Source organism: Nerophis lumbriciformis, linkage group LG20 (genome assembly GCF_033978685.3).
Source record: "Nerophis lumbriciformis linkage group LG20, RoL_Nlum_v2.1, whole genome shotgun sequence".
NCBI classification, from domain to species: domain Eukaryota; kingdom Metazoa; phylum Chordata; class Actinopteri; order Syngnathiformes; family Syngnathidae; genus Nerophis; species Nerophis lumbriciformis.
The window spans coordinates 3,382,988-3,393,729 of NC_084567.2; positions in this window are offsets into that span (position 1 = coordinate 3,382,988).

A 10,742-nucleotide genomic window follows, 5' to 3' on the forward strand; every position below is an offset into this window, starting at 1 on the left:
CATACATACATATATATATACATGTACATATATACATATATATATATAAATATATATATATATATATATATATATATATATATATATATATATACACACATATATACATATATATACATACATATGTATACACATTTATATACATATGTATATACATATATATACACATATATATACATATACATGGCATATTGAAGAAGACAGCACTTCTGTAATGTTTTCAGATCAACTTGGCTACGCAATTGAATGTGTTATTCTAGGCTGGTCTCTCCAAAGCTTTGGAAATAAATTACAAAATACTTATTCTGTTCTGGTGATCATTCAAACTCAGCTTATATGTCATCAAAAGAACTTGGGATTGACCAGTAACTTAAATACCCTTGGAGGAACATCTGGTCCAGCGCAACAGGTGCCAGCCCATGTAAAGCTTTAAAAGCAAACAGCAAGGTTTTAAAATCAATTCTAAAAGTGCAAAGTCTGAAGAATTGGGGTTACATGCTGGCGTTTCCTGGCCCCGGTTAAAAGTCCTGCTGCCGCGTTCTGGACTAACTGCAACCGGGAGAGAGAAAGTGCATTGCAGTAGTCCAGGCCACTTGAAATAAAAGCATGCACGACTTGTTCAAAAAGGTTAAAATATAAAAATGGTTTTACCTTTGCTAAAAGACGAAGATGATAAAAACACCATTTTAAAACGCCATTGACTTGTTTGCCAAGTTTAAAATGGCTGTCTATAGTGACGCCAAGGCTGGTGACTTTGGGACGCACATCATTTTGCAATGGTCCCAAGTCAGTGAGGGCTGGACCAAAAATTAAAATTTCAGTTTTTCCCTCATTCATTATTAAATAATTCTGGGCTAACCAAGCCTTGGCGTGGCATAGACAGTTGAGAAGGGCCGTCAGGGGGCCGTGGCCTTTTGAAATCGGCATATAAAATTGGCAGTCATCTGCATAAAAGTGATAAGACAATCCATGCCTCTTAAAAATCTCTCCAAGAGGGAGGAGATATAGAGCGAACAGGATGGGGCCTAGAATAGATCCCTGGGGGACACCACAGTAAAGCAGAGCAGAAGAAGAGGTGCCTGTCAGAGAAGGACCTTCTGACAGGTAGGATCTGAACCACTCTAATGCAGTCCCCCTGACACCCACAGTCTCTCAGGCGCCCTAAAAGAATTGTGTGGTGGACTGCGTCAAAGGCAGCTGTGAGATCTAAACGCACTAAAATGGCAGAGCTGCCAGAATCAGACATTAAAAGCAAGTCATTAAAGGGGAACATTATCACCAGACCTATGTAAGCGTCAATATATACCTTGATGTTGCAGAAAAAAGACCATATATTTTTTTAACCGATTTCCGAACTCTAAATGGGTGAATTTTGGCGAATTAAACGCCTTTCTAGTATTCGCTCTCGGAGCGATGACGTCACAACGTCACATCGGGAAGCAATCCGCCATTTTCTCAAACACCGAGTCAAATCAGCTCTGTTATTTTCCGTTTTTTTCGACTGTTTTCCGTACCTTGGAGACATCATGCCTCGTCGGTGTGTTGTCGGAGGGTGTAACAACACCAACAGGGACGGATTCAAGTTGCACCAGTGGCCCAAAGATGCCAAAGTGGCAAAAAAATTGGACGTTTGTTCCGCACACTTTACCGACGAAAGCTATGCTACGACAGAGATGGCAAGAATGTGTGGATATCCTGCGACACTCAAAGCAGATGCATTTCCAACCATAAAGTCAAAGAAATCTGCCGCCAGACCCCCATTGAATCTGCCGGAGTGTGTGAGCAATTCAGGGACAAAGGACTTCGGTAGCACGGCAAGCAATGGCGGCAGTTTGTTCCCGCAGACGAGCGAGCTAAACCCCCTGGATGTCTTGGCTCACACCGTCCCAAGATGATCAAGAGAAGAATATCGACCCTAGCTTCCCTGGCCTGCTGACATCAACTCCAAAACTGGACAGATCAGCTTTCAGGAAAAGAGCGCGGATGAGGGTATGTCTACAGAATATATTAATTGATGAAAACTGGGCTGTCTGCACTCTCAAAGTGCATGTTGTTGCCAAATGTATTTCATATGCTGTAAACCTAGTTCATAGTTGTTAGTTTCCTTTAATGCCAAACAAACACATACCAATCGTTGGTTAGAAGGCGATCGCCGAATTCGTCCTCGCTTTCTCCCGTGTCGCTGGCTGTCGTGTCGTTTTCGTGGGTTTCGCTTGCATACGGTTCAAACCGATATGGCTCAATAGCTTCAGTTTCTTCTTCAATTTCGTTTCCGCTACCTGCCTCCACACTACAACCATCCGTTTCAATACATGCGTAATCTGTTGAATCGCTTAAGCCGCTGAAATCCGAGTCTGAATCCGAGCTAATGTCGCTATAGCTTGCTGTTCTTTCCGCCATGTTTGTTTGTGTTGGCTTCACTATGTGATGTCACAGGAAAATGGACGGGTGTATATAACGATGGTTAAAATCAAGCACTTTGAAGCTTTTTTTTAGGGATATTGCGTGATGGGTAAAATTTTGAAAAAAACTTCGAAAAATATAATAAGCCACTGGGAACTGATTTTTAATGGTTTTAACCATTCTGAAATTGTGATAATGTTCCCCTTTAAAAGTGCAGATTCAGTACTGTGCAAAGCCATGACATGATGTTTCACAGATGAGCTTGTATGTTTGGGATCATGAGCAGATCCTTTCTTTCTCCAAACGTTCGCCTTTCCATCACTTTGGAAGAAGTTCATCTTGGTCTCATCAATCCATAAAACTTTTTCACAGAATTTTTGAGGCTCATCTCTGTACCTTTTGACAAATTCCATCCTGGCCTTCATATTCTTCATACTCATGAGTGGTTTGCATCTTCTGGTGTAGCCTCTGTACGTCTGTTCATGAAGTCTTCTGTGATACCTTCACTACTGCCCTCTGGAGGTTGTTGCTGATGTCACTAACAGTTGTTCTTTATAGCTCTCACAATGTTTCTGTCATCAACTGCTGATGTTTTCCTCGGTCTACCTGTTCCACGTCTGTTGCTTAGTACACCAGTGGTTTCTTTCTTCTTTAGGACATTCCAAATGTTTGTACTGGCTATGGCCAATGTTTGTGCAATGGCATACCTGCCAACTACTCCGGTTTTCCCGTAATTAGTACGGTTTTCATCAACCTATTCCGGGTTACGGTTGCAGTGATAAAAAATACGGTTTTTCATTAATTAAAAAAAAAAAAGGGTGAAAACTACGCGAATTGCACCAAGATTTTTCGATCAGACACGGAGGAATTAGCGATGTAAAAGACCACGTTGGGACAAAAAAACACAAGTCTAATGCCGTTGCTAGCGATACAAGTGGAAAACTTTCAACGTTTTTCGTCGCCCAAACAGATTCTTTGGATGTGATAAATGCCGAAGTTTTATTTACGGAGGCAATAATTGAGCATGGACTTCCAATCGCACTGGCTGATCACATGGGACAGTTAAATGTTTGTAATGCAACCTTTAAAAATCATTACGCGGTGATCGCGGTCCCAAAAATAAACTTTTCTTGCATGATAATGTCCAGAAAAACTCACTTTATATTACTATAGAGTCCTTTTAACGAATGAGTTTGATGGTTTATCACAAACCTTAAATGAAAGAAGTCCTTTGTTCTCCTGCACCATGCATGCGCTTTGGCCTTGCTTCGTGTTTGGTGCGCAATCCTGTCGGCTGTATTTCACAGCACGTCTTTGACAGCTTGAAGTGGCATAAAACATTTAAAACAAAGGGGTTATAGGAACAATCACTTTCAGTGTTTTATGCCACTTCAAGTTGTCAAAGACGGTATGCTGGTGCCCGACTGCCACAAGTGGAACAAACATTTGAAACAAAGGGGTTATAGGAACAATCACTTTCAGTGTTTTATGCCACTTCAAGTAAACTTATCATAAAGTTACCATATCATTTTTGCAGTATGATCAATCTGATAGAATAAATTTGGATTTTAGCCACAAAAAGGTAATGACACCAATGTTATCTATTGGAATTGTTTAGTACTGTTATACTGTTAAAAGTGTTTATACTATTTATGCTTTCAAGTCCAAGTTGAAGAAATCTTGTTAAATGTTGACAGCATAACTACCAAAATACAGAAGTATGTCCTTAATATTTTTGCAGTGCTATTTCTGTTGAAAAGTTCAAATGATTACATTAGAGATGTGATGTGCCACTTTTCAAGTGTCTGATGGCTTAAATTCATTTTCATTAATTTTTCATATTTTGAATTCTTTTGAAAGGCTTACAAAAAAACTACATTTGAATTGTAATTCCATGCTATTGACAGGACTATTAATTTTAATGAAGTTAGCTTACCATGTTTACAGTATGATAATTGTGATAGAAATGTGAATTTTAGGCACAGAATATTTTTTACAATTGAACAAGGCAGTAGATTATACAAGCTTGGGCAGAAAGTTAATAATGACACCAATTTTTTTTTAATGGAATTGTTTAGTACTGTTTTACCATTTGTTTACTGTAAAAAGTGTTTATACTGTTTATACTTTCAATGAACAAATTGAAGTCTTGTGAAAGGTTGACAGGATAACTGGCATTAACTGTCAAAATAATTTCAAACTATTGAAGTTAGTTTACAGAATAAACATGTCAATCAACCCATATGATTTTTGCTGTAATATTTTTGTTTTGAAAAGTCACTGTGACTGATAGAAAAGTGATGGTTTTAGCAACATTTTAACCTGTCTGAATGCTAATAATCATTTTGCGTTGGTGGGCAAAGCCTGAACCCCCCACCAGGACTTTGTCCTGGACCTACCGGGGCCTGCGGCCCCTGGACCCTGGATACTAGGTTTTTCTGATTTCAAAAGTTGGCAGGTATGCAATGGCTCTGATTGATTGTCCATCTTCTCTCAGATTCACAATCGCTTCTTTTTCACCCATAGACAGCTCTCTGGTTTTCATGTTGGTTCTACCTCTAACTGCAGTCTGCACAGGCAAAACCTATCCTACCCAATCTGACACTGAGCTCAGACAAAAACAGTGATCCATCATTCTCACAAGGCCCTAAATGAATGGCCATGAAACACTGGACACATAAATACAGTGCATAGAAGAAAATGTGAAGCAAGTTGAAGGAGAAACATCTCATGGATCATGTCTGAGCTAAAGTGTGTTTGTGTGGTTTGTGTGCCGCAGACGTCCAGCAGCTGATTGGGCATCCAGAAGAAATGTCCCCTCCATCAGGGGGGAGCTCCACCTTTAAGCAGGAGATATCACAACCCCCGCACTTTAAAGAAGAAGAGGAAGAACACTGGACCACCCAGGAAGGAGAGTTCCTTCTAAGGCCGGAGGAAGCTGATTTCACCAAGTTACCTCTGACTATTGTCGCTGTAAAGACTGAAGATGACGAAGAAAAACTACAAGCAGACGACCTCTTAGCTCCACTATCAGATAGTGAGGCTGAAGACAAAGTTGAAGTGCCTTTAAGCAGCGATACAGACTGTGATGGTGATATCAGGATTCACATGGACAACAAACACTCACAATGCTCTAAAAACTATTTGAGCTGCTCGGTTTGTCCTAAAAGCTTTACCAAAAAGAGCAATTTGACGAGACACATGACAACACACACCGGAGAAAAACCATTTATTTGTTCAGTTTGTGGTAAAAGCTTTTCTCTGAAGAGCGGTTTGACTAGACACAGCAAGACACATACAGAAGAAAAACCATGTAGGTGTTCAGTTTGCGGCAAAAGCTTTTCTGTGAAGAGCAGTTTGACTCAACACATGAGAATACACACGGGGGAAAAACCATTTAATTGCTCAGTTTGCGGTCAAAGCTTCAATCAAAAGGGCAGTTTGACTCAACACACGAGGACACACACAGGAGAAAAGCCATTTGTTTGCTCAGTTTGTGGTAAAAGCTTCTTTTCGAGACCAGGTTTGACTCAACACATAATGAAACACACTGGACAGAAATCATTTCTTTGCTCAATTTGTGGCACAGGTTTTTCTCTAAAGGGCCATTTGACTCAGCACATGAGAAAGCACACGGGAGAAAAACCGTTTAGTTGTTTAGTTTGTGGTAAAAGCTTTTCTCAAAAGTTCAACTTGACCGAACACAGCAGAACGCACACTAGAGTCAAATCCCGTTGTTCGGTTTGTGGGAAAAGCTTTCTTTCGAGACCTGGTTTGATTCGACACGCGACGACACACACTGGAGGAAAGGCATTTAGTTGTTCAGTTTGCGGTAAAAGATTCACGCACAACTCGGCCATGGCAAGGCACTTAATAACACACACGGGAGAAAAAGCTTTCAGTTGTTCGGTTTGTGCGAAAAGCTATACTCAACGCAGCCATTTGTCTCATCACATGAGAACACACACGGGAGAAAAAACAGTCAGCTGTTAAGTTTGTATGCATTTACTGTAGTAATGGGTCATCAGATTGTATAATAGTGTACAGAGTGTAAATTGCTTATTCCACCAAAAATAATAAATTCCATGAACTTTTTCATCGATTACGGCATTCAATCCCATTTTAGGACATTTTGGCGTCGTTTAGCCTCCAATTCTCTAAACTCATTTGATCTGTATTGGGTTTAAGAATTATTCAATAAGGCCCTGTTGTAATGAAGTTGGTAAATGACGTTTTGTAAAGCTCTTGCTTGTTCTCACTAATCAGGGCATTGTGATCTCAGGGCATTACCGTATTTTCCGCACCATAGGGCGCCCTGGGTTATAAGCCGCGCCTTCAATGAACGGCATATTTACAAACTTTGTCCACCTATAAGACGCCCCCGTGTTATAAGCCGCATCTAACTGCGCTAAAGGAATGTCAAAAAAACAGTCAGATAGGTCAGTCAAACTTTAATAATATATTAAAAACCAGCGTGATGTGGGCGCGCATGGAGTCGTATATCAACATGGACGGAGCTGCGTGAAAAAAGCCACCCGGCCTCTTCGCGTAAACTTACCTTAACCACTCGCTCATCTTTTCTTCATCCATCCCTTCGAGTTAGCTTTTATGATGACGCCGGCTGGAAAGGTCTCTTTTGGCAAGGTCTTCCTTTTGAATATCACCATGGGTGGAAGTTTCTGGCCATTAGCATGGCAAGCTAGAACCACAGTGAAGGATGACTTCTCATTCCCTGTGGTGCGAATATTCACCGTACGTGCTCCCGTTGTATCCACAGTGCGGTTCACAGGAATATCAAAAGTCAGTGGAACCTCGCCCATGTTGATAATGTTCTCTGGCCGGATCTTTTTTTCAGCTATCTTGTTTTTACAATATGCACGGAAAGTAGCCAGCTTTTCTTGAAAGTCTTTAGGCAGTTGCTGTGAAATAGTAGTCCGTGTGCGGATGGAGAGATTGCGTCTTTTCATGAACCGGATCCCTGTCGCTTAGTAGGAGCCATTTTGTGGTCTTTACAGATGTAAACACACGAAGGAAATGAAACGTAATATCCGCGCGCTTCTTCTTCTTCTACGCGGGCGGGTGGTTGCTTACAGTAGAAGAAGAAGCGCTTCCTGTTCTATGGGGGCGGGTGCTTACCTTGGCGGTTGCTTGCGTAGAAGAAGAAGCACTTCCTCTTCTACGGGGAAAAAAGATGGCGGCTGTTTGCCGTAGTTGCGAGACCGAAACTTTATGAAAATGAATCTTAATATTAATCCATATATAAAGCGCACCGGGTTATAAGGCGCACTGTCAGCTTTTGAGAAAATTTGTGGTTTTTAGGTGCGCCTTATAGTGCGGAAAATACGGTATTTGGATCTCAACTGAACTGTTCAGTTTGTCCCCAAAGATGTTTGACCTCTCACCCGAGCAGCTTCACTCACAGACTTTCTTTGGTCGGCTCGAGTCTGAGCACTTGATGCTAAAACCCCCCCAAAAATTGCCTCTGCTGGAGCTGTTTGCTCCACGGTAGGGCAAAACCCTTTTTGTCTGGGCAAGTCCCCCTCCTGTGGAGGATAAACTCAGCAGTCAATAATTATTTAATGCAAAGCATTTAATTAATACATCAAATGTAATAACAAAAATGTATATTCCATGATTAAATTGCTCATTTCACAGTTTAATTCCATGATTTAATTGATTTATTTTAATATTTCTTTCACCTATGTTTCAGCTTGTGACTTATTTTAAAGTATAGCATAGAATAGGATGGACTTTATTCATCCCACGACAGGGAAATTGTATATTATTTTATATTATAGTACTAATCTATTTCATGCGTAAGTAGACAAAACAATTTAAAAGAGTTCGTACCGGAAGTGTATCCTCTTGCCTTCCGCTCCAACTAATGTCAAATTTAAAACTAAACAAGCTTGTATTTCCCGCTAATAATTTTGTGTATTACGTGTGCCATTTTAGAAGAAAAAAAAGCTAAACAAATCATCTATGCATATGCTTTATGTATGTTTGTAAAACATGTTTACAACTCAAAAGGCGTAAACTCAGCAGTCAATAATTATTTAATGCAAAACAACATTTAATTAATACATTAAATGTAATAAATAAATAATATTTTGATTTTTATAGTGCATGATTAAATTGCGTATTTCACAATTTAATTCCATGATTTAATTGATTTATTTTAATATTTCTTTCACGTATGTGTCAGCTCATGACTTATTTTAAAGTATAGCATAGAATAGGATGGACTTTATTCATCCCACGACAGGGAAATTATATATTATTTTATATTATAATACTAATCTATTTTATACGTAAGTAGACATTAAAGGTAAAAAAAAGAGAGGAAAAAAAAACCGATTTAAAAGAGTTCGTACCGGAAGTGTATCCTCTTGCCTTCCGCTCCAACTAATGTCAAATTTAAAACGAAATAAGCTTGTATTTCCCGCTAATAATTTTGTGTATTACGTGTGCCATTTTAGAAAAAAAAATGCTATACAAATCATCTATGCATATGCTTTATGTATGTTTGTAAAAAATGTTTACAACTCAAAAGGCGTAAACTCAGCAGTCAATAATTATTTAATGCAAAACAACATTTAATTAATACATTAAATGTAATAAATAAATAATATTTTGATTTTTATAGTGCATGATTAAATTGCGTATTTCACAATTTAATTCCATGATTTAATTGATTTATTTTAATATTTCTTGCACCTATGTGTCAGCTCATGACTTATTTTAAAGTATAGCATAGAATAGGATAGACTTTATTCACCCCACGACGGAGAACTTATATATTATTTTATGTTATAATACTAATCTATTTCATACGTAAGTAGACATTAAAGGTAAAAAAAAGAGAGGAAAAAAAAAAACGATTTAAAAGAGTTGGTAACGGAAGTGTATCCTCTTGCCTTCCGCTCCAACTAATGTCAAATTTAAAACGAAACAAGCTTGTATTTCCCGCTAATAATTTTGTGTATTACGTGTGCCATTTTAGAAAAAAAAAAAGCTAAACAAATCATCTATGCATATGCTTTATGTATGTTTGTAAAAAAATGTTTACAACTCAAAAGGCGTAAACTCAGCAGTCAATAATTGTTTAATGCAAAACAACATTTAATTAAAACATTAAATGTAATAAATAAATAATATTTAGATTTTTATATTGCATGATTAAATTGCGTATTTCACAATTTAATTCCATGATTTAATTGATTTATTTTAATATTTCTTGCACCTATGTGTCAGCTCATGACTTATTTTAAAGTATAGCATAGAATAGGATGGACTTTATTCATCCCACGACGGGGAAATTATATATTATTTTATATTACAATACTAATCTATTTCATACGTAAGTAGACATTAAAGGTAAAAAAAGAGAGAGGAAAAAAAACTATTTAAAAGAGTTCGTACCGGAAGTGTATCCTCTTGCCTTCCTCTCCAACTAATGTCAAATTTAAAACGAAACAAGCTTGTATTTCCTGCTAATAATTTTGTGTATTACGTGTGCCATTTTAGAAAAAAAAAAGCTAAACAAATCATCTACGCATATGCTTTATGTATGTTTGTAAAAAATGTTTACAGCTCAAAAGGCGTAAACTCAGCAGTCAATAATTATTTAATGCAAAACAACATTTAATTAATACATTAAATGTAATAAATAAATAATATTTTCATTTTTATATTGCATGATTAAATTGCTTATTTCACAATTTAATTCCATGATTTAATTGATTTATTTTAATATTTATTTCACATATGTGTCAGCTCATGACTTATTTTAAAGTATAGCATAGAATAGATAGACTTTTTTCATCCCACGACAGGGAAATTATATATTATTTTATATTACAATACTAATCTATTTCATACGTAAGTAGACATTAAAGGTAAAAAAAAAAAAAAGAGGAAAAAAACTATTTAAAAGAGTTCGTACCGGAAGTGTATCCTCTTGCCTTCCGCTCCAACTAATGTCAAATTTAAAACTAAACAAGCTTGTATTTCCCGCTAATAATTTTGTGTATTACGTGTGCCATTTTAGAAGAAAAAAAATGCTAAACAAATCATCTATGCATATGCTTTATGTATGTTTGTAAAAAATGTTTACAACTCAAAAGGCGTAAACTCAGCAGTCAATAATTATTTAATGCAAAACAACATTTAATTAAAACATTAAATGTAATAAATAAATAATATTTTGATTTTTATATTGCATGATTAAATTGCTTATTTCACAATTTAATTCCATGATTTAATTGATTTATTTTAATATTTATTTCCCGTATGTGTCAGCTCATGACTTATTTTAAAGTATAGCATAGAATAGGATG